This window comes from Ovis canadensis, chromosome 6, assembly GCF_042477335.2.
Source record: "Ovis canadensis isolate MfBH-ARS-UI-01 breed Bighorn chromosome 6, ARS-UI_OviCan_v2, whole genome shotgun sequence".
Classification (NCBI taxonomy): Eukaryota; Metazoa; Chordata; class Mammalia; order Artiodactyla; family Bovidae; genus Ovis; species Ovis canadensis.
The window spans coordinates 33922016-33929885 of record NC_091250.1 but is presented as its reverse complement, the minus strand read 5'-3'; positions in this window follow the sequence as shown (position 1 = coordinate 33929885).

Sequence of the window (7870 nt, the reverse complement as noted above, 5' to 3'; positions counted from 1 at the left end):
CTTTTCCTAAAAAGTCAGATTTTTTTTTTTTTTTTTTACTTTGTAGGCCATATTCTCTGTCACAACTATTCAGCTCTGCCATTGTGGCATGAAAGTAGGTATAGAAAATATGTAAATATATGGAAAACACTGCGTTCTAATAAAACCATTTACAAAACAGACAGTAGGCTGTATTTGACCCGTGGGCTATAGTTTTCTGAAACCTGCTATAGAGGAAGATAGCCAACTGCTTAGGGATATTGGGATATTAGAATGGATTTATCATGAAGGAAACATTCACCTACCTGTTGCAGGTCCAGATAACGTGCCCTGTGCCATAGCTGTGAGGAAATAAGTGAGCACAAGCATCCTTAAAGAGCCTTGTAATGGCCCTTCTATGTAGGCTAGAGATTACACTGGAAACCACTATCATCAAACTGAGATTTCTAAATACAAAGAGAATAGAGAGTTCCCAGGCCAGCAGGTGCCACTGCCCACAAGTTGAGACTACCACCTGGCCTCTGGCTCCTCCTATCACTGAGCTAGCCAGCAAAGAAATGGGTTGCTCTACTACCTGGGTGACTGATCCTGATTATCAAGATAAATGTGCAAATGACAATGAGGGTAAGGAGGAATATTTCCGAAATTCAGTAGATCATCAAGGGCGCCTCCAGCACTTCCATGTCCTATTGTCAAAGTCAACAGAGAACTACAAAGACCCAGTTTAGCCAGGGTTGTCAGTAGCCCATATGACTCAGGAGTGAAAATTTTGGTAACCATACCATGCAAAGAATCACAACCAGCTCAGGTGCTTGCTGAGAGCAAAGGAATATGGAATGAGTAGTGTAATAAGGCAGTAAAAAATACCAGTGATGACCATACAAGTAGCTGCAGAAATGAGGACTATAGTAGATATGGTTTTTCCTTATTTTGATATGAATACGTGTATATAAGCTATATACAAATTAATCATATATGTATGATATTTATCTTAGCATACATAACATTTATATATGTATATAATAACTAACGGACATCCCTGGTGACTCAGAGGGTAAAGCGTCTGCCTACAATGTGGGAGACCCAAGTTCAATCCCTGGGTCGGGAAGATCTCCTGGAAAAAGAAATGGAAACCCACTCCAGTATTCTTGCCTGAAAAATCCCATGGATGGAGGAGCCTGGTACACTACACTCCATGGGGTCACAAAGAGTCAGACATGACTGAGTGACTTCACTTTCACTTTAATAACCAAATGCATATATATATATATATATATATATATATATATATATATATATATATATATGAAAGTGAAAGTTGCTCAGTCACATCCAACTCTTTGCAACCCCATAGACTGACTATACAGTCAGTGGAATTTTCCAGGCCAGAATACTAGAGTGGGTAGCCTATCCCCTCCAGTGGACCTTCCTGACCCAGGAATTGACCCAGGGTCTCCTGCATTGCAGCGGGATTCTTTACCAACTGAGCTATCAGAGAAGCGTGCGTGCATGCATGCGTGCATGCGTGCGTGCGTGTGTGTGTGTGTGTGTGTGAGCTATCAGAAGGGAAAATATATATATATTTGTTTTCTTCCCCTCTCTCATCCTCTTATTATCTAACATACAGTACATTGATACTGCTGCTGCTGCTGCTAAGTCACTTTAGTCGTCTCCGACCCTGTGCGACCCCATAGACGGGAGCCCACCAGGCTCCCCCGTCCCTGGGATTCTCCAGGCAAGAACACTGGAGTGGGTTGCCATTTCCCTCTCCAATGCATGAAAGTGAAAAGTGAAAGTGAAGTCGCTCAGTCATGTCTGACCCTTAGTATTGATACTAGCTATCTCGTTATCTTGGAACCTGAAGGACTATCCATAGAAAGGTAGAGAAATTGAAGACCTGCCCTCTGCCTCATGTTATGTGATATATATAATTTATATATATATATATAATACATATATATGTAACTTATATAAGATTATATATAACTATATATACACCATTAACATATATAAAACTATATAGATATCCATAGTTGTATAATCCAATTTTTCTTTTCTCTTTATATATCTAAACATATAAGTTATGACTCTATATAACTATAAATATATGCTATATAACTGAACTTATATATATATATATACATATATATATATGTATATATATATGGAGAAGGCAATGGCACTCCACTCCAGTACTCTCGCCTGGAAAATTCCATGGATGGAGGAAGGGGTTGCTAGGAGTCGGACATGACTGAGTGACTTCACTTTCGCTTTTCACTTTCATGCATTGGAGAAGGAAATGGCAACCCACTCCAGTGTTCTTGCCTGGAGAATCCCAGGGACGGGGGAGCCTGCTGAGCTGCTGTCTATGGAGTCGCACAGAGTCGGACACGACTGGAGCGACTTAGCAGCAGCATATATATAAAGAGAGAAAAGAAATATTTGAAGCACAGAAAGAGGTACAATAATGAAATTGGAGAACTCCTGGAGTGGAGATATGATCTTTAGAACACAGGTAGTAAGATTTAGAGACATAGACAAACAATTTTTTCTCTAAACTGAAGGGAAAAGAGCTATTTAAGGGAACAAAAGTCAACACAGAGCCAATATCAGATTTGAGAATTTTACCTGATGGGAAAAAAGATAAGTTCTTCTGCAGAGGGAAAGAGAGAATGTTATAAACTGGAGCTTAATGGTAGTTAAGGTTCAGGAAAAATGGTGTGAAATTCTACAACTAGCAAATAATTACATACTTTTCAGTTCAGTTCAGTCCCTCAGTCATGTCCGACTCTTTGTGACCCCATGGACCACAGCACACCAGGCCTCCCTGGCCATCACCAACTCCCAGAGTTTACTCAAACTAATGTCCATTGAATCAATGATGCCATCCAACCATCTCATCCTCTGTCATCCCCTGCTCTTTCCACCTTCAATCTTTCCCAGCATTGGCATCTTTTCAAATGAGCCAATTCTTCGCATCAGGTGGCCAAAGTATTGGAGTTTCAGCTTCAACATCAGTCCTTCCAATAAATACTCAGGACTGATTTCCTTTAGGATAGACAGGGGACTCTCAAGAGTCTTCTCCAACACCACAGTTCAAAAGCATCAGTTCTTTGGCGCTCAGCTTCATTTATAGGCCAACTCTCACATCCATACATGACTACTGGAAAAACCATAGCTTTGACTAGACACACGTTTGTTGGCAAAGTAATGTCTCTGCTTTTTAATATGCTGTCTAGGCTGGTCATAACTTTCCTCCAAGGAGTAAGCGTCTTTTAATTTAATGGCTGCAGTCATCATCTGCGGCATTTTTGGAGCCCAGAAAAATAAAGTCTGACACTGTTTTCACTGTTTCCCCATCTATTTGCCATGAAGTGATGAGACCAGATGCCTTGATCTTAGTTTTCTGAATGTTGAGCCTGAAGTCAACTTTTTCACTCTCCTCTTTCAATTTCCCCAAGAACCTCTTTAGTTCTTCTTCACTTTCTGCCATAAAGGTGGTGTCATCTGCATATCTGAGGTTATTGATATTTCTTCCAGCAATCTTGATTCCACCTTGTGCTTAATCAAGCCCAGCGTTTCTCATGATGTACCCTGCATATAAGTTAAATACACAGGATGACAATATACATCCTTGACATACTCCTTTTCATATTTGGAACCAGTCTGTTCCATGTCCAGTTCTAACAGTTGCTTCCTGATATGAATAGAGTTTTCAAGAGGCAGATCAGGTGGTCTTTTATTCCCATCTCTTAAAGAACTTTCCACAGTTTATTGTGATCCATACAGTCAAAGGCTTTGGCATAGTCAATAAAGCAGAAATAGATGTTTTTCTGGAACTCTCTTGCTTTTTCCATGATCCAACGGATGTTGGCAATTTGATCTCTGATTCCCCTACCTTTTCCAGAACCAGTTGAACATCTGGAAGTTCACAGTTCACATATTGTTGAAGCCTGACTTGGAGAATTTTGAGCATTACTTCACTAGCGTGTGAGATGAGTGCAATTGTGCAGTAGTTTGAGCATTCTTTGGCATTGCCTTTCTTTGGGATTGAAATGAAAATGGACCTTTTCCAGTCCTGTGGCCACTGTTGAGTTTTCCAAATTTGCTGACATATTGAATGCAGCACTTTCACAGCATCACCTCTTAGGATTTGAAACAGCTCAACTGAAATTCCATCACCTCCACTAGCTCTGTTCATAGTGATGCTTCCTAAGGTCCACTTGACTTTGCATTCCAGGATGTCTGGCTCTAGGTGAGTGATCACACCATCATGATTATCTGGTTCGTGAAGATCTTTTTTGAATAGTTCTTCTGTGCATTCTTTCTACTTCTTAATATCTTCAGCTTCAGTTAGGTCCATACCATTTCTGTCCTTTATTGAGCCTATCTTTGCATGAAAGTTTCCCTTGGTATCTCTAATTCTCTTGAAGAGATCTCTAGTCTTTCCCATTCTATTGTTTTCCTCTGTTTCTTTGCACTGATCACTGAGGAAGGCTTTCTTATCGCTCCTTGCTGTTCTTTGTAACTCTGCATTCAAATGGGTATATCTTTCCTTTTCTCCTTTGCCTTTCACTTCTCTTCTTTTCACAGCTATTTATAAGGCCTCCTCAGAAAGCCACTTTGCTTTTTTAGCATTTCTTTTTCTTGAGGATGGTTGTGATCCCTGTCTCCTGTACAGTGTCATGAACATTCAGAGTTCATCAGGCACTCTGTCTATCAGATCTAGTCCCTTAAATCTATTTCTCACTTCCACTGTATAGTCGTTAGGGATTTGATTGAGATCATACCTGAATGGTCTAGTTGTTTTCCCTACTTTCTTCAATTTAAGTCTGAATTTGGCAATAAGGAGTTCATGATCTGAGCCACAGTCAGCTCCTGGTCTTGTTTTTGCTGACTGTATAGAGCTTCTCCATCTTTGGCTGCAAATATAATCAATCTGATTTAAGTGTTGACCATCTGGTGATGTCCATGTGTAGAGTCTTCTCTTGTGTTGTTGGAAAAGGGTGTTTGCTATATCCAGTGCATTCTCTTGACAGAACTCTATTAGCCTTTGCCCTGCTTCATTCTGTACTCCAAGGCCAAATTTGCCTGTTTCTCCAGGTGTTTCTTGACTCCCTACTTTTACATACTTTTAAAGTTTAGCAAAAATTATCTAGATGATGATGATTCTTCTGAATTCATCCTACTTAAGGCCTCTTCTCGTATCTTCCCCCTTCTATCAGAAAAGTAAGTGGTGGCAAGCATCATGGGGAATTCAGAGCTAAGATTCAGCAGAAGATAAAGCAGAAGCTAAGGGTCTAGGAGCCTAGGGTGATCTTAGGCAGTATCATTAAAGGAGAAAATCATGGGCTTCCTGGGGGATCAGACGGTAAAGGATCTGTCTGCTATATAGTGACCATTTCGGGTGAGGATTTTACTGAGCTGCAGTGGCCCATTGGATAGATGTGCTCCAAGTTGTGTGTTTATTTTGTTGTGGGTGAGCAACAGTCTCCCTAAATATTACAAATGAGGAGGGAGAAAAGTAATCACAGAGATAAATATCAAGCTCAAAGCTTGGCGGTATGGTGGTATTCTGTGACAGTGAGCACCTGAGTATATAAAGTAAAGATGACAGTGTTGAGGCAATTGAGTTGAGACAACAGTTCTAAGAACATGTATTGCAATTTTAAAGTAATATTTTAGATAATCTGACTGTAGCCTCTGCTTCCCATAAAAGCTGATGAGGAAAATGCCTGACTCAACCCCAAGTCTGTTCTCTCAGCTATGTGATTTAGAAAAAATTTCAGTTGCAAATTTCCCTTTCTAAACTTTTCTAAAGCATGACACTTTAACAAACACTCTCCAATGCCCTGTTGTTTTAAAGAAACAGCATTATCTTTTTGTATATCTCATCCAAATCTTATGCTATTTGTCTGGAATCTCTTACACATTCTATAATTGTATTTGAGCTACTTAAATGTGTATTAAAGCTCAGAGAAATCTAAGAAGGAAATTATTTTCTATATGTTTACTATTTTATCACAATTCTCTCCATAAATACTATAACTTATTATTGATTCCATTATTAGAATGAAGATTCACATTGAAGGAACGCATGTAAGAATTAAAGATTTTAAAATTTAAAAAAAATAAAGATATCATAAAATAAAAATAAAAATAAAGAAAAACAATGAAATGCTAGCTGCATGAGTCCATGGATATTATTTACTTTAATTTGCCCAAATCATTTCTTGACTCACCAGTAACCTCCTCACATAGATAAGCACTCGAGCTCACTCTAGGATAAGGTCAATCTAACTCATTTGAGTATCATTTGACTACTACTTCCCTCTTTAAGTATTATCCCTAACAATTTTTCATTTGGTAAGTTTTTTTGGACAAAATGTCTTTGTAAGTCCTCTCTAATCATAAAAACATAATAAAATCTCCAGGAGCCTATCACTTTCAAGATACAGTCATTTTTACTGCTACCATCATATAAGAATTGCATGCTATGCTCGGTATAGATTGTTAAGCCCTGAGGCATGGACATGTCATTCTCCATTTTCTAGTAGTTTGGGAATTTTTTTTATAGCACTGAGTACACAGTTTGTGCTCAACAAATGATAAATAACAATAATGGATTTCATTTGCAGATGGGATCATTTGAGAAATGAAGGTTTTTTTCATATAAGCTGATCAACAAATTCTCCCTCTACTCAGGGGAAAATGTCCCAACCCTTCCCCAGATTAGGCCAGATACACAGTTTATTCTCAGGCACATATCCTGTAGTACTTCAGGGTACTAAAAAAAAGTCAGCAATAATGTAAAATTTCTGGGTATGATGGTATATTGTGTGGTAACAGCAAATACACAAATGCATTTAAGCATATCACCACAGTTCCAGGCCAGGAGGCAATTACATGCCCAAAGCAATAAGCTACCAACACTGACTATTAAAAGATACAGAAAGTACAGTGCCTGATATTAACTAGTTCACTCAGACTACTGAAAACTACATTGTTTATTTTTTAACTCACTGAATTTATTCAATGTGAATTTATTAAGTGCCTAAGAAGGCTGAGCGCCAAAGAATTGATGCTTTGAACTGTGGTGTTGGAGAAGACTCTTGAGAGTCCCTTGGACTGCAAGGAGATCCAACCAGTCCATTCTGAAGGAGATCAACCCTGGGATTTCTTTGGAAGGAATGATGCTAAAGCTGAAGCTCCAGTACTTTGGCCACCTCATGCAAAGAGTTGACTCATTGGAAAAGATTCTGATGCTGGGAGCGATTGGGGGCAGGAGGAGAAGGGGACGACCGAGGATGAGATGGCTGGATGGCATCACGGACTCGATGGATGTGAGTCTGAGTGAACTCCGGGAGATGGTGATGGACAGGGAGGCTTGGCGTACTGCGATTCATGGGGTCACAAAGAGTCAAACACGACTGAGCAACTGAACTGAACTGAACCATACGCCCAGAGCCATTTCAGCAACAATGACAAGCAGATTAACAACACCCATGTCCCTCTCCAAAGGAGTCCACAGTTTAATGCGGATAGACGTATTTTTTGTTGTTCAGTCTCCAAGTCATGTTTGACTCTTTCTACACTATGAACTGCAGCATGCCAGACTTCCCTATCCTTCACTGTCTCCTGGAGTTTGCTCAAACTCATACCCACTGAGTCAGTGATGCTATCTAACCATCTCATCCTCTGCCGCCCCGATCTACTCTCGCTCTCAATCTTTTCCAGCATCAGGGTCTTTTCCAATGAGTTGGCTCTTTGCATCAATGGCCAAAGTATTGGAGCTTCAGTGTCAGTCCTTCCAATGAATATTCAGGATTGATTTCCTTTAGGATTGACTGGTTGGATCTCCTTGCAGTCCAAGGGACTCTCATGAGTCTTC